The following is a 23,352-nucleotide window of genomic DNA, read 5'->3' on the forward strand; positions in this document are numbered from 1 at the left end:
ATAAATGACCTAAAGCTCAAAAGTTATGAAAATGTTCACGTGCTTCCAAAAAGTCAGCTTTTTTTGAGCAAAAAAAAAAAAAAAAAATTGCGCTCTCTCTTCTTTTTTTTTTCCTTTTTATTCTTTTGTTAGGGATAACATACAACCTCTGTGAATTTTTCATTCTTGATCCCTTTCAGGTGATGTCCTTATGTTCTTTTGAATCAGCAGATTTTAAATCATGATTTAATTTCATTTAAAACTTTTATTAAATTGGAACATCTGCTCCTTTTTACAGACTAAAGGGATAAGGGATGTGTGTGTTGGCTTGTGTGTGTGTGTGTGTCTGTGTGTGGAAGGGACCGGAAAGAGGAAAAAGAATATGAGATAGGCAAGATAACCTACACTACCGTATTGTAGCATGTGGCACAAAGTAATTTCCTTTATTCCCCTCTAGACTATAAAGCGTTTAATGGTAGGAATTAAGTCCATCCCCAGCCTTCACATAGTGCCTTGCATATACGGAACATAATTAGATTAATATAATTTTTAATAAGTGTTTACAGGGCAAGAAGGAGAAAAAAATTCAAAAGGAAATAAATGGAGGAATGAAAATAGTGAGAGAGATGAGAAAAGTTTTTGTATAACTAAGGTAAAATGGTAGACCTGCCTTAAAGAGCTATTATACAGACAGATGTGTCAAATTTGCTAATGTTTTACTAATAAGAATTTTAAAATGCCCATTTTTTGGTTGATCTGATTCCTGTTTATTCTAATTAGATGAAGAAATGGACAGTTAATTACCCACTTGATCATCAATCCTGAATCACAGATTAGATTTCTGATGAATTTGCAGATAGTACAGAAAAAGAAATATTTATCTTGGTGATATTGGGTTATGAAAAATTGTGGAATCAGAGGGAGTTGTCAAAATACTAAAGATCAGATTTATAAATGTGCATAGAATGTAAATCCATCATGGAAGCTATTATTTTTATTATGCTTTTCTATAGGGAGATTATTTGAGGATCATATGGCTTTACTTCAAAGCATGTATAATTGATGCTTGCTAGGCAGAGAGATTTTTCCTCTTGACATCTATGAGGAACCACTATTCTGCCAAATAGCTCCTTACTCCCCACCCTTTTTATGAAGTGGCAACATAATGCGTTCCCAACAATATTAGAAACTGGTGTGAACAAATGGAACCAAATGTATGTGAAGTGGAAGCTCTTTCATGGTAATTGAACAACTCATTTTTGGAGCACTGATTATCGAACATTTTATTTCTGCCTGTTTATTTTTAGGCAATCTTTGGAAAGTTTCAAGGAGTAAAGCAAATGAACCCCTATAAACTGCTGGATACAACATCTTCCTCTGGTACACTATCCAGAATCAGTGATCAGTGATTGTACCCTGCTATTTTCATAGGATTGCCTAGAGTTTACTTTCCCATTTCAAGTAATCATTATCATCCTCATCTAACAAAAATTAAACTTCAATTAATGTATGGCTAAGATTTCCTGTATTTAAGCAAAATAGCTATACTTTCTAACCACCACTTCTTAAAGTAACAATATTAATAAATGATTATCAATGATATTTTATAGCATCTTATATATTAAAAAGTGTTTTCAGATTTATTTTCTTTCAATTCTTACATCTCTGTTAAACTAACAGAATTCAGAGACTTTCTACAAAGGTCATACACTGTATATATTTGTTTTATTTTATTGAAGTATAGTTGATTTACAATGTTGTATTCATTTCTGCTGTGCAGCAAAGTGATTCCATTATACATGTATATTCTTTTTCATATTCTTTTCATTATGTTTTTTCACAGAATATTGATTATAGTTCCTTGTGCTATACAGTAGGACCTTGCTGTCACTTTATGCATTTTTGATATCTGTAGCTTAAATGTAATATTAAGCCTGGGCTAATGAACTGGCTAGAACTCGACATGGTTAGCTGAACAGCAAATCTGTGACCAGATACAACTAGGTCATGGTTGGCATTGTCAGGATTAATTGGACACACCATCACATAAGAAACCTGGAACATGTATATACTTCTACTACCTCCTTAATGTTCCAAAGACATGTACTCACCTGACATTCTAGTCAATTTTATATTAGTGTGTCACTTGTTGAGGCAGGGATTTCTAAAAAAGGCTTTCCAATCCCCATTGTGGCTGACATTTTTGGAATACAATAGGCTCCCTTTGTGCAGAATAGTATATATTTTTAGGCTTCTGCAAAGGTTGCAAAAGTTCATGGCTGATAAAGCAATGATTGTTAGTTGTTGCATTTATTGTTAATATTATTAGACTTTGCTGATTCTGATTGCCAACCAACTCTGTTAAGAATGATGGAAGAATACAACATAACTTTATTGAGCACCTATATACGCTAGGAATTTACTGGGTGCTCTATTTACATTACCACATTTAATACTCACAAAGATTAATGAGATATTAGCCCTTGTTTGTAGATAAAGACACTTAAGCATAGCTTTTGTCTTCAATTTATACTCAGGATATGGAACATACAGAATAAACAATCAAATTTGTTACCTATCTTTTTGGGGGAAATTTTAGGATATAATCTTAAAAACAATAGAATCTCTAAATCACAGAAACTAATAATAAGACCATATATTTGGATATATTTCATGGATAATGTTCATTCCTACATTTTATTCCTACCCTCTTGTGTCCCTTAAACTGTGGAGCCAGTGATCTTCACTGCAGAGAGAGAGGATGAACACAGCTAAGAACAAAGAAGTTATTGTTCAGCCTTGAATTTCAAAAGAGAGTATTTCAGTCCTTATCTGGAATCATAGGCAGAAATCCAAACACTTGTTGAGACAGAGGTTTTTCTTGGAATTTCAAAAGCTGGACATTAAGTATCAAAGATCCAGCTAGAAAAAAAAAAATGGCACAGATTGTGACTATCAGCCACAGAGTACAAACAAGTGCTTGGGGACTTAATATCTGACTTCTGACCCCAAAAGAAACACCCATTTCACCTTATAGGAAGAGGAAATGATTCAAAGTGAATGGAACTAGAGTATGGATACGGTGGGTGCCCAATGATTGGCTCACCATTAGGATTAAAACCTCAGGGTGAGTGTGACAGAAATATCCAAATGGCTCTAACGGCATCTCTTCAGGGCTTGTGCTTCTCTTCCCAAAATATAACCCTGGAAGTCTACAAGCCTCTTAAAACACCTCAGATCCACAATTGGTATCTGGGCAACAGCCCAGGGAGGTTTCTACAGACATGGGCCCAAGGACCACCTCATAGAGTTCTTTGCATCCCAGTGATACCTGAAAGTTTCTAAACTAAATGTTTCTGAGGTGAGCATGAAGTGCTGAAGGGACACATGTATATAAAGAGATGGGGAGGTGAAATAAGAACATAAAATACAGACACCTGAGTGATCGATGGTCCAGGTGGGGTATACAGAAATGTTAAGGGCAGCTGTAGTGTGGACTGCGTTGACCCAGAGGTCGAAAACTTCAGTAGAGGCCAGAGAGCAGAAGAGGGGTGCATGGGGGATAGGTACCCCTCCCCCAGGATGTCACACACACACACACACACACACACACACACACACACACACACACACATACCAACAGTAGCAGCAGCATGAAAAAGAAGAAGAAGAATATACTGTTTTAGATAAAAAGTGACTTGGTAAATTTGTCAAGAAAATATAAATTTAACAAGTACCAACTGAGAACTTTTGTGAGACACTTTGATATAGGTTATAAATAGATTTTAAGAGTTGTATTTTGGAACATCAGGGTTTGTGACTCTAAGTTTAAACCTACTAAAATATTAAATTAATATTTTAATAGTATTTTATAGCTTACAGAACATTTCCATCTATTCATCTTTAATACTTTACAAAACATTTCCATCTATTTATCTTACTTGATTCTCATGGCCACATGGTGAGGTAAATATAAATGTTATTATTTTCTTTACACAGATGCAAAAAACCAACCCTTAGAAAAATTATGCAGCCTGTTCCAAATTTCCTAGTTATTACTTGGTAAAGCTAGAGCCCAAATCCAGCTTTGATAATGCCAAAGCTTAGACTTTCTCCACTTTTTTGTATTGTCTTTACATTGTTTAATGTTGATATACTCAATTTGGAAAATTAAATGTTTAGAATCTTCTTTCATCTGCATCTAACAACAAGAAGAAACAGACAACTTAGAGTATAGGCCTGATCACATTATCCTTGATGGATCTATATGTATATACAGGTTCGTTGTCAATTTTTTGTTGTTCATTTATTCCCTTGTTATTTATTTATCCCTCAAATATTTATTGACTAGGTACTGTATGATAAGAGCTGGGTGTACAAAAAAGAATAAGGTGCTATTTCTGATATCATAATGCTCATCCTAGCAGAAAAGACACATAAACAATTAAAATATAATTAGGATTCTGGTAGAGGTATATGCAAATTACTTTCAAAACACAGAGGAAAAGCCAGTATTTCCGGCAGAGAACATGGCTTGGAGCAAGGCAGGGTATATTTTTGGACCTTCTGGTAGTGCGATATGGCTAGAATATTAAAGGCATCTAGGAGGGGAAGTTAGAGCAGAAGTCACTGTGTATATACGTAATCCATGTCAAAGAGTCTGAACACAGGGAGTCAGGGATGATTTTGAATCAGGAGAGCTGTCATAAGTAGAACTCCTGAATTTCACAAACTCTCAAGGCCAGAGAGCCCCACGGAGGTTGGATTGGAGGAAGAAGAGTCCAGAGGGAATAAGGGCCAGTCAGAGGCCACTGCAGTAGGGCAGAGGAGACATAAAGAGGTCCTGAACTTAAGGAGCAGTAGTGAGACCAATGAGGGTAAAGGGATTTGAAAATATTTGGGAATTATAACTCACAGAACTAGAAGAAAAAGCCTATGTTGATAACGGAGGGAAGAAGTGAGAGATTTTAAATTTGGGTGACTGAGTAAGAAATATAAGCAATAATCAAAGAGAAGTGATTTAAGAAGGAAGACACTTTCTATCAGTAAAGTACTGTATGATATTATACCATATTTTAACACATGCATACTTAAAAATATCCCAATAGACATCTAAGTATACAAACATGTACAATATATTTCTTCAGGTAAATATACTAAAGGCAAGAAAATAGTACCTCCTACAAATGACATTGTTTGGATACAGTTGTGAAAAGGGCATGAACATGTTAGAAGTTACTAGAATCGCTTGGATTCTGTTTTGTTCCTCAGAATTCAGAAAACAGTAATTCTAAGGTTTAACAATAAATGGGATTCCTTAGAATCTTTGATTTTGTTGCTTAGTAATGGACAAAAGACAGTATTTTGGAGAAATAAAAAACAAGTATTTAAGTAATACCCATTAAATTCTTAAATAACACTTGAAATGCCAAAAATAAAGTCAGCTAAAATTTTTTTTAAAAAATTGGGGTATAGTTGTTTTACAATGTTGTGTTAGTTTCTGCTGTACAACAAAGTGAATCAGCTATATGTATACATATATCCCCTCCCTCTTGGACCTCTCTCCCACCCCCCGCCCCATCCCACCCATCTAGGTCACCACAGAGCACCAAGCTGAGCTCGCTGTGCTATATAGCAGGTTCCCACTAGCTATCTGTTTTACACCTGGCAGTTCACATACGTCAATCCCAATCTCCCAATTCATCCCCCCACCGCCGTGTCCACACTGCCATTCTCTACGTCTGCATCTCTATTGCTGCCCAGCAAATAGGTTCTTCTGTACCATTTTTCATATATACAATGGAATATTACTCAGCCATAAAAAGGAACGAAATTGGGTCACTTGTAGAGACGTGAATGGACCTAGAGTCTGTCATACAGAGTGAAGTAAGTCAGAAAGAGAAAAACAAATATCGTATATTGACGCATATATGTGGAATCTAGAAAAACGGTAAAAATGCCTTTTTAAAATTAATAGTTTGATTTAAAAGATCTTCATTGCCATTTACTAAACTGAAAAGACTTATTTTTCAATTAAAATAAAAATAAATAACATTTATCAAGAGTTATTGGAATTATTTTAGTTACTGGTATGCATTAGCTCATCTAACACCACACCCCCCTCCCCAATACCCTATCAGAACAGGATTACTTGGCATATTTTACACATCAGAACCCAAGGCTCAGGAAGACTAATCTGTCCATGGTCTCACAGCTGGATAAAAGCAGCATTAGAGCCTGTTCCAGACCAGCTGAAGCTAAAGCCCTTGCTCCTGACCACGAATGCTACATGATCTCCCTTCATGTTTTGTCTTTGTAATCAACAGAACATATATTTCACTGTGACCTTGGGCAATTCATTGGTACTTCTAGGGGAAGTATGAACTCAATATGGCAAGTGGTATAAGGAGCAGCATTTATTAAGCCTCAACTAGTAGTGTTAGGCTCTTTACTTGTTGCTTTGCATCTATTATCCTATGTAATCTTCAAAACGCTCCTTTGAGGGAGCGTATAGTTATTATTTCAATTGTCCCCATTTTACAGAGGGGTAAACCAAAGATCAGAGGGGAATAGAGGAAGCATTAGCATACAAGACATACCGCTTACTGGTAAAGAGGGTAAAGAGTATGGAAATCCATAGAACTCCTCGACCACTTCATCACAATGCCTCCTCCTTGAAGGCATATACAAGGTCTCTTTGGAGACCTCAGCTCAGTTTAAACTGAGAGGAATATAAATAAAAAGAAGAAGCAGAGAATAAGTTTAAGAAAGTTGTAAGTGAAATTTGAAAGCTTGTGAGCTTCAGCTTAAGAAATTGAGACTTTTTATAAGCAGTGAGGAATTACTGGAGATCTCCCAGAAGGAAAATTAATTTTGTATGGAAGGCCTTCACAAAGATTAATTTGACAGATGGGTGAGGGAGATTAAAGTCAGAAAAACTAATTAAAATAATATATTAAATTCTTACATATAGGGAAAGAGATAGGAGGAAATGAAACATTTTTAAGTGGGTCAATATTTTAAACTGACAAAAATTGAAATTAATTTTATTTTGAAATTTTGGCTTATCATGTAACATAACTGGAGACAGTAACCTTGATTGAGTGTCAGACCAGCCCTTGCTACCCCCGCTTTTTAACAATAGTAGATTTAATTCTACAAAAACCTTCTGTTCTCTATAGATTCACACTAGCATCCATAATCTTTCCATTTTAAGAATCATTTTTGTAAGCAAAGATTTGTATTTAGTTGACATTCACCATTTTTGTGATATAAAGGAACCAAAGGCACTACCTTATAAAATATATAAGGTAAACAATGGAACAGTTTGCTAATTAAAAATTTTAGAAAGATATACATTTTGATAATAGTTCATGTAGTTATTCCTGAATTCACCGGTGGCTGGAGGTGTCATTCTGACAAGGTCAGTGGCCCTCATTTAACTGGCTGCAAGTGTTTTATCACATACTGCACTGCTAAGAATGTTTACTGTGATTGCCCACAATTTATTCTTGACATCTGCAGGCTTTTCCAAAGCTTCTCTTTTTTGTGTTTATGGTGCAGATGAGTATCAACATCATAGATATTTCCATGCGTGATGGGAATTATCTTCATAATAGTGACTTAATTTACAAATATATAAATTATGTGTAAGATATAGACTATCATCTTTTCAAAGGCTTTATATTTCATCTAGCCTGATCTATGCAAATGGTAAATATATCCCTGGAAAAAAAAGAACTACAACATTCTACAACGTGAACTTTTCCTTATGCAATAAAACTTCCTGTTACTCTCTATCTTTTCAACAAAAGAGAAAATTACTTTTTAGTCTATAAATTGTGCATGCTTCCCTTTCTCCTCTTAATTTGGCACAAAGACCTTTAATGAATATATATGTAATATAATATTACATATAATTTTATTTTTTCCTAAAAATCATATTTGCTCACAGAGCCAGTGAGCATTACATAAGGAAAAAAAATTATAGCATGCCTAGATGAGTTCCTGAAATGACAGTAGGTCTTTAATAAATGTTAGCTTTCTTCTCCTTTTACTCCATTTGTACGTATATTCATTTTGAAGCATTTTTATAAATGTCCAAGATAAAACAGTTTGAAGGATAAGAAAGATAAAACTGTACATGAGTATAGGTTCACACTCAATAAACATGTATGGAACACTTTGTATGGCATTGTGCTATATGTGCAGTGCCAACAGAGAATGTGGTGGCAGAGGCTTTCCACAAGAAGTGAGCACTCATTTGAGAAAGGAAAGTAGACTAGGAGTTAACCAGGTGAAGAGAGCAGTTCATGAGAACAGCCCAGGAAAAGACCCTAAGGTTGTAGGAAACAGGCCTGTTCAAGGCACTGAAAGAGGACCAACATTTTCGGACTTGTAGGAAGTCAAGTTGGAGTGTGGATAACAGGCAGACTTGAGGGACTTGTAGAAAAGACTTCGGATTTTGGTCTTTGTCCCAAAACAAATGGCAAATTAATAAACTGTTTTCACTGGAGAGGAGATAAGGTGACTTGATTTGCATGCCCAAAGTATTACTAAGACAACACTGTGCTAGATACTTTTTCTTACATAAATTATTTAATCATCACAACACTTATGTGAAATGAGCATTATTATGTTTGTTTCAAGGGTGAGAAAATTATGACGTGAGAATTAAAAATAACTTTCCTAAGTTTACTCAGCAAAAAAGTAACAGAAAAAAGTTTAAACCCATATTTTTGATCTGACTGCAATTCAACTACTCATATCACTAAACCACAGAGGGCAGCAAAATAAAAATTTGACAGACATTTGATAAAATAAAAATTTAAGGCCAGGACGGCAGAAGGCAAGAGAGTAATATAGGTCAGCCAACAAAGGTAATAAGAATTCCATGTCTTCTAAAATAGAAGAGCCCCAAAATACCCTCAAATATTTCTGTCGTATAGGATAGTAGAAAAATGAAATTCTGAGGAAATAATCATTCTGTCCCCCTTTGCCTCTGAAGCTCTTTTTTGCTGATCTGCTTGGAGTTCACTTTCATAAAAACTTTAACCAGTCACAATAGGATATTTAGGATGAGGGAAGTAAGTGACCCCAAGCTCTGACAAAATCAAAAACCAAAGCCAAAGCCAAAACTGATGCCAAAACTAAAGAGATATATTCAGCAAAATGAGTAAGTCTTTCCAACTGCCTCAGATTATCCTGGAGTCGTGTTTTCTCTACCATTTTGCTTATTTAGCTGAGCACAGAAGATACTCATTAAGACGCAACGCTGGCAGTCCCAGATACCTTTCTGTCCTGCAGAGGCCTCGAATATACACTGATAATTTGGTGTGATAAAGTGAAACCTCTGGGAGTTACAGTGAAGATATCACCCTCTGTCAATCGAAGGAAAAAAAAAAAAAAAGGAGGAGCTAATGCAATGCAATCCTGTTTGGACCATAAGACAATTCAAATGACCTTGCTGAACTCTAATTCTGTTGGTAACCTGTAACTAAAAATAAATAATGTCTATATTTTCTTAAAATTTCCCCAATTGGGGGTAAAATGTTTTTCTGTTAAAATAGAAAGTGAGAAACTATAAAATAATTATATTTTAGCATGATAATTCTTGAATATAAAACAGTGATTTTCAAACACAGCAACCTTACTTGCCTCTGTTTTATGCATTGGTGTTTTTTGTACTGTTTCACTTGATAAAAACGTTCCATGCGCTTCCCTGGTGGCGCAGTGGTTAAGAATCCGCCTGCCAATGCAGGGAACACGGGTTTGAGCCCTGGTCTGGGAAGATCCCATATGCCGCGCGGCAACTAAGCGCGTGCGCCATATCTACTGAAGCCCATGCACCCTAGAGGCCATGCTCTGCAACAAGAGAAGCCACTGCAACGAGAAGCTCGTGCACCGCAACGAAGAGTAGCCCCTGCTCGCCGCGACTAGAGAAAGCTGTGCACAGCAATGAAGTCAGGTGGTTTCAAAAGAACACCAAAGAAGTTTAAACATAAATGCTTTTACATATTTACTTTCGAATAATTTATTTTAATTATAAATACATCCAATTTTAAGGATTCCATCTAATAGAAAAAAATAAAACTTTCTTTGTGAAAATACGATTCATGAAATAAATAATGGTCATAAACCACAGTTCTAGATAAAGTAGACCTGAATAAAAATAAAATATATAAGGTTTTGAACATTAAAAGGAATTTCAGATTATAGCTTTATCAGTTGGTAGTTAACTATCAGTTATCTGAGAGTTCCAAAGTATAACTATTCTTAAAATCTAAATCACTCCACAGATCCTCCAGATTTTCATAAAAGAATAAAATTTTACTTCATAACTAAGCTTCAATGTTTGAAAAAATAAATTCTGTTCCTCCAAGCTAAAACTGAATTATGATTAATCTAAATTTCAAGATGAATGTTATTTTTTCCAAGTGCCCCATGGTAGGGTAATAGCTATGCTAGGGAAATAGCAGGGCATAGTCCAAGTAATTTATTTGAGAAATTTATAAAATACATTTGAACTCAATCAAAGAAAAAAAAAATCAAAATATACACACAAGTAGTACTGCATTAAACCGATCTGCATGCTGGCCAGGATAAAATGGGGAAAAAACAAAAACAAAAACAAAGAAGAGACCTAAGAGAACTCACACTTGATATCCACTGCCTCTATTATCTTTGGTGCCAATCCACTTGAAGGCAGTTCTGTTATGGTAGGAAAACTCTTTTCAAGCATAAATGCTAAGAATGCTACCCAAGCCGTAAGCAATGATTTGAAAACAGCATCACTGAGCCTTGATTATAGTTATATGATTTGTTTTAGCCAACAGAATGTGAATGGACATAAAATACGCTATGTGTGAGCAGAAGCTTTCACTGAACTTGAGTGGGTCAGTTTGGCCTCTTGTTCCTGTCCTCTACCAGGAGAACAACACATCCCAGATAAGGGTACTCCTTCCGCCTGGAGGCTGCAGTGAGAAGACTGGGTGAACAGAGCAAAGCAGAGTTGCTGCTGTAAGTGAGAAATAAATGTTTGTGGTTGTAAGCCACTGACATGTTTTGGGATTTTTAGTTACCACTGCAAATGCCAACTGGAAGAAGGGGCAAAATAATATTTTAATCAGTTAAGCCACACATTGTTGGTTACTTGCAGCTGAACATATTCCTAAATAATATGTCCATAATATGTACATAAATAAAAGATTATCACTTTACTTATGTATGCACTCTCTGGGCAGCAATTTACAATGTGTCTGAACTGACAGAACTTAGCATCAGAAAATTACAAAAGTGAAGGCCTAAAGGAAAGGGACCACACAGGGGATAACTTGCAAATGTGTGTGGCCTTGCCCAGAGAAGTACTCAGCGTGGATACCAGGGTAGTTACAGGGCTACAAGAGGATAGGAAGTACTTGAGATGGGCTGCTTAAAACAAACTATACCAACAGTTAACAGCCTTCTGTTCATCTCAGGCAACCAAATGTAAAAGGACCAGAAGTAAATTGCTCTTTCCAAACTTTAAAGTGTAACAGAAAGAGGTGGAAAACATTAGTATTCAAAAGGAATAGACACACATTCATGTTTTCTTTTCATGCCAGAGAATAATTAGAAGAAAAGCAAGAGAGCAATATCAAGTGAGTCACTCTAATGCATACTCAATTATCATTTATTTGAAAACTTTTTTTTCTTAAAAAGAGGCTTTATGGGCTTCCCTGGTGGCGCAGTGGTTGAGAATCTGCCTGCTAATGCAGGGGACACGGGTTCGAGCCCTGGTCTGGGAAGATCCCACACGCCGCAGAGCAACTGGGCCCGTGAGACACAACTACTGAGCCTGTGCGTCTGGAGCCTGTGTCCCGCAACAGGAGGGGCCACAATAGTGAAAGGCCCGCGCACCGCGATGAAGAGTGGCCCCCGCTTGCCGCAACTAGAGAAAGCCCTCGCATGAAACGAAGACCCAACACAGCCAAAAATAAATAAATAAATAAGGTAGCTATTAATTTAAAAAAAAAAAAAAGAGGCTTTAATTATTTTCCCCACAAAAGTATTCACTACATTTCCAGTAATTTTATATAAGGATGTTTAGGTTTATAAACTGATGCTCTGATTCATGCTTCCCCAATATCTCAGTCAGTTATTCAGTTTCCTTAATATTAGTGTCAATGTTCTAGTTACGCTTGAATAGATTAGCTCCCTATCCAGGATTCTTCAGACAATAAATTGTATCTCCATGTGTCCAGTTGTTCCTGTCAGAAATCTTGAAATAATCCTTGATACCACACTTATTATCTCTAGCCCTCTCCCACTATCAATTCAGCAAAGAATACAAGAGGTTCTACAAGGCATACCCACTTCTATCCACCTCTTTCCATTTCCATGACCCAAATCCTAGCACAAGATACCTTAATATCTTGCCCAACCTACTGTAAACATCTCCTAATTGAAAAATCCCTACTTCCTCTCTGACCTTCTTGTAATGCATTTTAAACAAAGCAGCTCAAGTGATCACTTAAAAATATCAATCAGTTCACACCACTCTTCTGTTTAAAAATGCTTAATGACTTCACATAGGATGTAGAATAAAAATCTTATATTCTTAACTGGGTCAATAAATTCTGAGATGATCTGGTTCATGCATGTCTCATATTAATGCCAGTCTCCCCTTGCTCCCTAATATTCAGCCACACTGGTCTCTTTCCAACTACACTGCCCTCCAAGGCACCACCTTCTGATTTAGAGTTTTTGCATACACCATTTGCCCAGCCTGGAATTCTCTTTCTCCCTCTCTTTGCCTGGCTAACTCCTATCATCTAAGATGTCTTACTAAATATCAGTTCATCAGAGATACTACTTCTCCTGCTCAGATCCCTATTACATTCACTCTCAGTACCTTGGTCTTTTCCTTCTTAGCTCTGATCATAACTTGAAGTTGTATATTCCTAGAGTGATTAGTTGTTTAATGTCTGCCCACCCCGTTAGGCTATAAGTGCCATGAAAACAGGGGTCACATGTGTAATCAGCCTTGTCTAGCACAGGGCATGGCACAGAGTAACAGCACAATAAATATTCAGAATGGGTGAATGAATACATGCGTGAACATGGGTAAAATGTATTAAACTGAGAAAATGTTGCAGATTCTAGTAGATCTGGTAGAGTTTTTTATTGTAAGTATTGTCCCAACAAGCTACAGAATGAGAAAATATGTATCTCGCTGGTTTCTTCAATTTGTTCACAAATCAGAAGAGCTGCTTCTGTGTTGTACAAGAACGATGGCAGAGTTCTTAGACTTTAGGTGTATCAAAATATGTGTGAACACACAATTATAAACTGAGAAAGTCAAAGTGCTTCAAACATATAAAAATTTCTCAATTAGATTGATCTTTGTATCTTTTAAATATAGCTTTTTAAATTACTAAAATTTTAATCACACATAAAACAGAATACATTTTTTTTATACAGCAGGTTCTTATTAGTTACCTACTTTATACATATTAGTGTATATATGTCAATCCCAATCTCCCAATTCATCCCACCACCATGCCCCACCCCTCGACAACGGCTTTCCCCCCCTTGGTGTCCATACGTTTGTTCTCTACGTCTGTGTCTATATTTCTGCCTTGCAAACTAGTTCATCTGTACCATTTTTCTAGATTCCACATATATGCATTAATATACAACATTTGTTTTTCTCTTTCTGAGTTACTTCACTCTGTATGCAGTCTCTAGGTTCATCCACGTCTCTACAAATGACCCAATTTCATTCCTTTTTATGGCTGAGTAATATTCCATTGTATATATGTGCTGCATCTTCTTTATCCATTCATCTCTCGATGGACATTTAGGTTGGTTCCATGTCCGGGCTATTGTAAATAGTGCTGCAATGAACATTGGGGTGCATGTGTCTTTTTGAATTACAGTTTTCTCTGGGTATATGCCCAGTAGTGGGATTGCTCATTCATATGGTAATTCTATTCCTACTTTTTTAAGAAACCTCCATATGGTTCTCCATAATGGCTGTATCAATTTACATTCCCACCAACAGTGCAAGAGGGTTCCCTTTTCTCCACACCCTCTCCACCATTTGTTGTTTGTAGATTTTCTGATAATGGCCATTCTGACTGGTGTGAGGTGATACCTCATTGTAGTAGTGATTTTTATTTCTCTAATAATTAGTGATGTTGAGCATCTTTTCATGTGCCTCTTGGCCATCTGTATGTCTTCTTTGGAGAGATGTCTATTTAGGGCTTCTGGCCATTTTTTGATTGGGTTGTTTGTTTTTTTAATATTGAGCTGCATGAGCTGTTTATATATTTTGGAGACTAATCCTTTGTCCATTGATTCATTTGCAAATATTTTCTCCCATTCTCAGGGATGTCTTTTCATCTTGTTTATTGTTTCCTTTGCTGTGCAAAAGCTTTTAAGTTTCATTAGGTCCCATTTGTTTATTTTTGTTTTTATTTCCATTACTCTAGGAGATAGGTCAAAAAAGATCTTGCTGTGATTTATGTCAAAGAGTGTTCTTCCTATGTTTTCCTCTAAGAGTTTTATAGTGTCCGGTCTTACATTTAGATCTTTAATCCATTTGGAATTTATTTTTGTGTATGGTGTTAGGGAGTGTTCTAATTTCATTCTTTTACATGTAGGTGTCCAGTTTTCCCAGCACCACTTATTGAAGAGACTGTCTTTTCTCCATTATATATCCTTGTCTCCTTTGTCATAGATTAGTTGACCATAGGTGCATGGGTTTATCTCTCGGCTTTCTATCCTGTTCCATTGATCTATATTTCTGTTTTTGTGCCAATACCATATTGTCTTGATTACTGTAGCTTTGTAGTATAGTCTGAAGTCAGGGAGTCTGATTCCTCCAGCTTCATTTTTTTACCCTCAAGATTGCTTTGGCTATTCAGGATCATTTGTGTCTCCATACAAATTTTAAGATTTTTTGATCTAGTTCTGTAAAAAATACCATTGGTAATTTGATAGGGAGTGCACTGAATCTGTAGATTGCTTTGTGTATTATAGTCATTTTCACAATATTGATTCTTCCAATCCAAGAACATGGTATATCTCTCCATCTGTGTCATCTTTGATTTCTTTCATCAGTGTCTTATACTTTTCTGAGTACAGGTCTTTTACCTACTTAGTTGGGTTTATTCCTAGTTATTTTATTGTTTTTGTTGCAATGGTGAATGGGATTGTTTCCTTAATTTCTCTTTCTGATCTTTTGTTGTTAGTGTATAGGAATGTAAGAGATTTCTGTGCATTAATTTTGTATCCTGAAGCTTTCCAAATTCATTGATTAGCTCTAGTAGTTTTCTGGTAGCATCTTTAGGATTCTCTATGTATAATATCATGTCATCTGCAAACAGTGACAGTTTTACTTCTTCTTTTCCCATTTGTATTCCTTTAATTTCTTTTTCTTCTATGATTGCTGTGGCTAGGACTTCCAAAACTATGCTGAATGATGGTGGCGAGAGTGGATATCCTTGTCTTGTTCCTGATCTTAGAGGAAATGCTTTCAGTTTTTCACCATTGAGAATGATGTTTGCTGTGGGTTTGTCATATATGGCCTTTATTATGTTGAGGTAGGTTCCCTCTATGCCCACTTTCTGGAGAGTTTTTATCATAAATGGATGTTGAATTTTGTCAAAAGTTTTTCCTGCATCTATTGAGATGATCTATCGTTTTTATTCTTCAATTCTTTTATATGGTGTATCACATTGATCAATTTGTGTATATTGAAGAATCCTTGCATCCCTGGGATAAATCCCACTTGAGCATGGTGTATGATCCTTTTAATGTGTTATTGGATTCTGTTTGCTAGTATTTTGTTGAGGATTTTTGCATCTATATTCATCAGTGATATTGGTCTGTAATTTTCTTTTTTACAGAAATATAGATCAATGGAATAGGATAGAAAGCCCAGGGTGATGGTGGCCTCGTAGAATGACTTTGGGAGTGTTCCTTCCTCTGCAGTTTTTTGGAAGAGTTTCAGAAGGATGGGTGTTAGCTCTTCTCTAAATGTTTGATAGAAGCCATCTGGTGCTGGACTTTTGTGAAGTTGGAAGATTTTTAATCACAGTTTCAATTTCATTACTTGTGATTGGCCTGTTCATATTTTCTATTTCTTCCTGCTTCAGTCTTGGAAGGTTATATCTTTCTAAGAGTTTTTCCATTTCTTCCAGGTTGTTCATTTTATTGGCATAGGGTTGCTTGTAGTAGTCTTTTATGATGCTTTGTATTTCTGCAGTGTCCATTGTAACTTCTCCTTTCTCATTTCTAATTTTATTGATTTGAGTCCTATCCCTCTATTTCTTGATGAGTCTGGCTAAAGGTTTATCAACTTTGTTTATCTTCTCAAAGAACCAGCTTTTAGTTGTATTGATCTTTGCTATTGTTTTCTTTGTTTCTATTTCATTTATTTCTGCTCTGATTTTTATGATTTCTTTCCTTCTACTAACTTGGGGTTTTGTTCGTTCTTCTTTCTCTAGTTCCTTTAGGTGTAAGGTTAAATTTTTCTTATTTCTTGAGGTAGGATTGTATTGCTATAAACTTCCCTCTTAGAACTGCTTTTGCTGCATCCCATAGGTTTTGGATCGTTGTGTTTTCATTGTCATTTGTCTCTAGGTATTTTATGATTTCCTTTTTGATTTCTTTAGTGATCTCTTGGGTATTTAGTAATTATTCTTTAGCCTCCATGTGTTTGTATTTTTTTACATTTTTTTCCCTGTAATTGATTTCCAATTTCATAGCATTGTGGTCGGGAAAGATGCTTTATATGATTTCAATTTTCTTAAATTTACCGAGGCTTGATTTGTGACCCAAGATGTGATCTATCCTGGAGAATCTTCTGTGTGCACTTGAGAAGAAAGTGTAATCTGCTGTTTTCGGATGGAATGTCCTATATATCAATTAAATCTATCTGGTCTATTGTGTCATTTAAAGCTTGTGTTTCCTTATTAATTTTCTGTTTGGATGATCTGTCCATTGGTGTAAGTGAGGTGTTAAAGTCCCCCACTATTATTGTGTTACTGTCGATTTCCTCTTTTACAGCTGTTAGCAGTTGCCTTATGTATTGAGGTGCTCCTATGTTGGGTGCATATATATTTATAATTGTTATATCTTCTTCTTGGATTGATCCCTTGATCATTATGTAGTGACCTTCCTTGTCTCTTGTAACAGTCTTATTTTAAAGTCTATTTTATCTGATATGAGTATTGCTACCCCAGCTTTCTTTTGATTTCCATTTGCATGGAATCTCTTTTTCCATCCCCTCACTTTCAGTCTGTATGTGTCCCTAGGTCTGAAGTGGGTCTCTTGTAGACAGCATATATGTGGGAATTGAATACAATTTTATATTAAAATGTAAACTAGAGGCATGTCCATATAACAGCCCTGTAATTGTGACACCATAAACTGGACATCAGGATTCTTTCACTAGGATTTCACTCAGTGAATTTGGAAGGAAGGAAAGTCTAGGTTATCTTGAGTAACAAACAGTCCCCCAAATCTTAACACAACAATACATCCACTCTTGCTCATGCTACATGTTGAAAGGGATGACTTTATTTAGTGTAATTGTTCAGGGGCCAGGCTGATGGAGGCACCGTCATGACAAACGTGTCTGTAATTGCTGTATCAGGAGAAGAGCAAATAGTGCACTAGGTCATAAAAACTTCTACTCAAAAGAGATACTCCTCACTTTTAGCTCCTATTGCATTGGTCAAATTAAGTCACATGTCAGCCTAACTGCAAAGAGGGACTGGGGAATTAAATCCTATGATGTTCTCAAAAAGGAAAGAGAAGAAGAAATCCAGAGGAACCACACTAAAGGCTGCAAGAGTCAGAGACATTCAGAGGCATAAATGAAACCATTCATTCACACAACATGAATTTTTTCTGCACTATGCTGTGAACTAGTATGCTAGGAATAAAAATCAAGTGAGCCACTATACATGCGCTAGTTTTGGAGACAGCCACTTAAACAATTATTTAAGGATGCTAAGAATGATACATATTCACATTTTGAAGAATCCCCAAAAGACCAGCTTACAGTGATCTTGGGTGATCACACAAATCACACAATTTAAAGCTTTGATCTTTTAAAAAATGTAATCAAAGCACTCTAAAGTTTCATTAAAGTATATTAATAGTCTATATATATTTCATTTAACTAAGCAGTCTAAAAAGAATGTACCAACTTAACAGTGATCTTTACTCAGCTTAAGGGTAAATTTCTCACTTGTTTCAGATCCAGAAGAGAGTGTAAAACCTTTCAAGTAACATCATAGGGTTTTTTCTTGCCTTCCTTCTCAGTGTAACTACCAGAAGCTATTATATTACTTTTTATAATGTGAGCCCATCAGACTATAATTCTTGACTCTCAATAAAATGTCCTACTTTTTATAACAAAAATATACTATTTTATCCATTGTTAAACAAAAATATTAAAACATTAAGTGACATTTAAGACAAGAAAATATTCATCCATATTCCCAGAATCCAAATTCAATTTTCTTTTTTCTGCATTCCTATCTATCTTTCACATATTATCATACAAAGAAATTCTACTTGGAAAAAGGAGAAGAAGATTAAGAATATATTCCATTCTAAAAATCGTGGATAACTTTACACATGCAAAGAAGACATGTACCCTTGAGCTTTGGGGCTGTCCTGGTCACATGCAGAGCCAAAAGGGGTGACAAGTGCATCCCCAAGACTGTGTGCAAAGAGACTGATGTTATTCCACTAGCGGTCCCTATTACACCTTGTGTTCACAGCTGAATTTATGCTAATTAACAAAGAGTAGAGAAGATATATATCTTGCCAACTGTCCCAGGAGACAAGGGCCCTTGGCCTGGCCCAGAGGGTGTATTTAGGATAGGATGCATAGAGAATGTACCTAGGACTAAGAGCTTGACATATATACAATTATATTTAGGAAAAGCAGACATTAAACACTGTTTGTACAAACCATGCTCTAACTTTTTACTCACCAGCACATTTTAGACTTTAAGATAAATGCATTCTCAATTACCCATCTTCCTAGTTTTTCCAATATATTTTCATAAATAAGCATGTACCTCTTCTGTTAATTCATATATTTATTAACTATTAATAACTATATTTAGTAACTATATTAATAACTATATTCACTAATAAAGCTTATTTTCTTCATAGTTTTTATATAGAAAATAAATATACGTTGCAGTTCTAGTAGTTTCTGTACCAAAGTACAAAGAATACATCACCTTTGCACCTCTCCCCTTGTTCATATCCCACTTTGGTATCCACTATGTTTGAGCTTTAACAGCTTGCTTTTATTCTGCAGGAAGCAAACCTTAGTTATATCGAGATAGAAAAAGCAAGCAAGTAAGAAAATAAGCAAGCTAGCAAGCAAGGAAGCAAATGCAAAAAATCTCTTACTCCTTGAAGTACCTGTCTAAATAACATCTCTTTAAATAGCATTAGATAATTTGAAAGACAAAACAAGCATTATTGTGGAGGTAATTCAAACCCTGGACCGGTAAAGGTTGACATCATGTCTTACCTTTAACACCTAGTCTTAGGACATTCAGATTTTGTCATGTAAAATGGTGTGTGGGATTATATTCACAGATACAGAAATATGTTCCATTCTATCACACCCACGAGTCCCAGAACAGTACACTGAAAGCTGGCATGAATAAGAACCATTCCACAAATGAAAAGCAGAGCTAATGTTCTGATATGTAATGAAATAATTTAGTCACCATATTTCTTTCTTCAATTTTAACCATTATTGCTACACTAAGAAGTTTTCATTTGTCCTTTAAAAATGGTTATGAGATGTGGCTATGCAGGTAGTCTTGTTAAGTAAATACTTTTGTTTGTAGATATTTCTGTATGCCATTATTTATAAGCCAAATACATATTTTAAGAGATGTACATCATCATTTCAAAAATGTTTTATAATTGTTGCTAATATGTTTTGGTAGTAGGTTAGAAAACATCTTGTCTTAAGTTTCCCAGTAACTGAAGATTCTAGATAAAATGTATTCAGAATTTTAGCATTAGAGAAAACATTAAATGAGAAACATTTGTTTCAATTTGTCTCATGAAATAACAGAGAATTCCCTTCTTTAAAGTCATAACAGTCATAACATAACAGATAAGTAAATAGATATTTAGCAGTAAGAGGGAATTTATTATTTCAAAGGAATCTTCAAAATATAACTTTGTAATGCAAAAAAAATTGACAGAAATGAGTATGTTTTTAAAAATTTCAACTATATCATATTTTATTTTCCTGATTAAAAATTTTTCCTAATCAATATTCAAGGCAGTATTTTATAGAAAGACCTAACCTCACTTCAAATAATTCTTGTTTTCTGGTAAGAAAAATCATTGCTTATCCTTAATGAAATTAGCAAATTTAGAAGAAAACTCATTTATTTAAAAGGAATTGAACACTTCTCCATCATCTAATATTTAGTTGGCATTATTCTAAATAGATCAATAATTTAAAAGAACATTTTAATTTTCATTAAAAAGGCTGTAGTATCCAAACTTAGAATGCTTTAATATTAGTGAAATTAATTCCATATTTCTTAAATAATGGTACCTTTTTAAAAATAGAATACTTAACAGATGGTAAATTTATAGAATTAAACTGCCTAAATAGTCAAATCAAAGTGGAAAGATAAGGCAATTGTCCAAAAAACTTAGGCTAAATAAAAACTCAGGCCAAAATTCAAGCCAAAAATGAAATGAGAAAGAAATGTATTTTGGGTGGGTCATCATGTTGGCTGACTTCATTAACTGAATTTAGTAGACTAAGGTTTTCATCCTTATTTCCCTTTGCTAAGGTGTAAAATCTCCAGTAGTTCCAAGGGTGTGGTTTTAGTGGCCGAGGTTGGAAGCCAAGAGATCTGGTTCTATTTATGTTTCTCTCACTAACAGATGTGTGACCTTGTACAAGAAAGCACACTTATCTGGGCTTAGTTTCCTCTTTTGTAAAATAAGACCCTCTAAAGTCTTTTCCCTCTCTGAAATGTTATGAACTCATGAAATAGTAAGATGACAGCTATGTGAGAGTATGTATCATAATATCATAAAACAGAGCAATTACAGCTGTATGTGTATGTGTGTGGTATGCTCAATGTTCAACAATATGGTATTACCCTAAGGATATTGTTAATATTTAACGATCACTCGAAGTTTAAGTAGGTATTTGATTTAATTATAATAGCTTTTATAATTGTCTTAAGAAATTAATCACACTTGAAGTAGGGAAGAAAATTTTTTTCATGTCTTGAGTTACACCAACTCAGAATAACACCAGAATAAATATTCAGTGTGATGTCAGTGCTAAGAATATGTGGTCGGAGGTACATCTCCATTCTAATGACTCTGTAAGATGCCTACTCATGGTAAGAACTGCAATGGTGAATGCATTAGATGCAGAAAACCTAATCAGTTAATATTCAAGAAGTCTAATTATTTGCACTTTTAAATTATTTTAGTTACACCATTTGTGTCACATTAATTCTTCAAATTCAGATGACACATTTTACCTTTGTATCCATTACTCACCTTTTTAGTACAGCAAAGGTCTTTATAACATTTAGGCACTATCTCAGTAAGGTTCATTTCTTGCCTTTCCTTCCATTACCAAATAATTTCATAATGCAAACAGCCATCTATAAAATATTTTGCCACTACACAAACCTATATTTATCTCTTTTAGTATAATAATAGCATAAAAGCCTGTAATTCTTTTCTTGGGGAATTAAATCAAATGCTCTCTTAGACTGTTTTTCCCATCTTTTCCTCTGCTAGCTCTGTATTCCACAGTACCACCTCCTTCTCTTTCTCCCTGTGAAAATCTCATAATGATAGTACTTACACTATCAGTATTTTTCCTTTCAGGTCACCTACCTCTTTTGTATAACTGAAACCTACAGAGTCTCACTTGTTCTCATACTATTTTACCTCTTGAAGAGCACAAAATTTAATTCTCTCCATCTGAACATACACACACACACACACACCACACACACACTTACACATATAACCTGCCATTCCCTTGCTCTTAACAAATTTGTTATGCTACCACCTTGGGCCTGGTATCACCATCACCTGAGGTTAAACATGCTCTCAAACTTACTGAACTTCATGTAGAGCAAAAGTACCCTGGCACAACTGAAGAAACTGCATCCTTAAGAAGCCAGTAAATGAAGTCTTTAAACAATGTTAAGCATCTACGCTAGTGTTAAAATATTTAAATAAATCATGTCAATGCTAATATAAATTTCACTACTTCATCTCTGGTAACTACTATTGCTTTCATGTTTATTAAAGTGAAATAATATTTTTCTACAGAGATTTTAAGTAATTTATCAAGCAGTGAACAGTATAGTGAAAGTGAGTATATGCAGGAAATCCTTTGGGTTATTAAATTTATTTAATAATTTTTCCATGCATCATTGAATAACAAATGATAATTTTTCTGTTATGGTTAATAATTTACATAGCATATATGATACCTCTCCAGAGGTTTATATATCAAATCACAATTTCAAAGTAGATATGACAACTATTGACTCAAAATTGCTTTATTGAAAACTTCCTTAATGTACTTTTATATGACAGATTCTAATAGTTTATTAAATGTTTCTGTCATGAATTAATTATGCCAGGAAGATAAGCAGCAGTATCTTCTGTACCAATATTAAATGGTCACAAAAGTAACATGGTGCACTATTGCCAAATATGTCGATTACTTTGAAAAGTTGTTTCAAAATATTAAGTTTTTTTTACTCATTAGGAAATAATTCAATGATCTACAGATTTCTGTCATCTAACAAGCATGAATTTTTGCCTATGAAGGAGAAGGCATAGTATGGAGAAAATGGTACAGGAGCCAACTCTGGGTTTAAATCATCCCCTTGTAGCTATGTGCCATGGACGTATCACTTCTGCCCTTGAACCTAAATTTTCTAATCTTTCAAATGGTGAGAATAATGCTTCTTAAAGGATTATTTTGAACTAAGGCACCTGACTCATGGTAGGTCTTTAGGAGCTGGTAGCTGTTACTATAATTATACACTATGGTAAGAGAAGCCAGATGACAAGGGGCGGTTCCTGACCACAAAAGCTCAAGAATTTTAAGCATATCACTTAATTCCAAGATAGGAAATAAACATATTTAACTATTTAAATGGCATACCTTAAAAACATACTATGCCATCACGACATATACCCCCCCACACACACACACATTACTATAGAAAACCTCATTTGTACCAAAAAGTTTATGTTGCACTCTTCTAAAATGTACCATTTTGTCTTATTATTTGCTATGTACTAGAATTATAAATTAGCAATTAT

The 23,352-nt window shown here is 35.0% G+C and overlaps 1 protein-coding gene and 1 long non-coding RNA gene across 6 annotated transcripts in view; both read right to left on the reverse strand.

Moving 5' to 3' along the window:
- Positions 1–23,352, reverse strand: part of LRRC7 (leucine rich repeat containing 7) — a 533,218-nt gene that overhangs the window by 494,308 nt on the left and 15,558 nt on the right. The window lies entirely within an intron of this gene.
- LOC309662057 lies at positions 321–4,490 on the reverse strand. Its single transcript, XR_014264490.1, has 2 exons — positions 3,890–4,490; positions 321–3,854 (listed from the first exon to the last, which is right to left on the reverse strand). It is a non-coding gene; the product is annotated as an uncharacterized lncRNA (long non-coding RNA).

This window comes from Balaenoptera physalus, assembly GCF_965194825.1.
Source record: "Balaenoptera physalus genome assembly, chromosome: 1".
Taxonomy (NCBI): domain Eukaryota; kingdom Metazoa; phylum Chordata; class Mammalia; order Artiodactyla; family Balaenopteridae; genus Balaenoptera; species Balaenoptera physalus.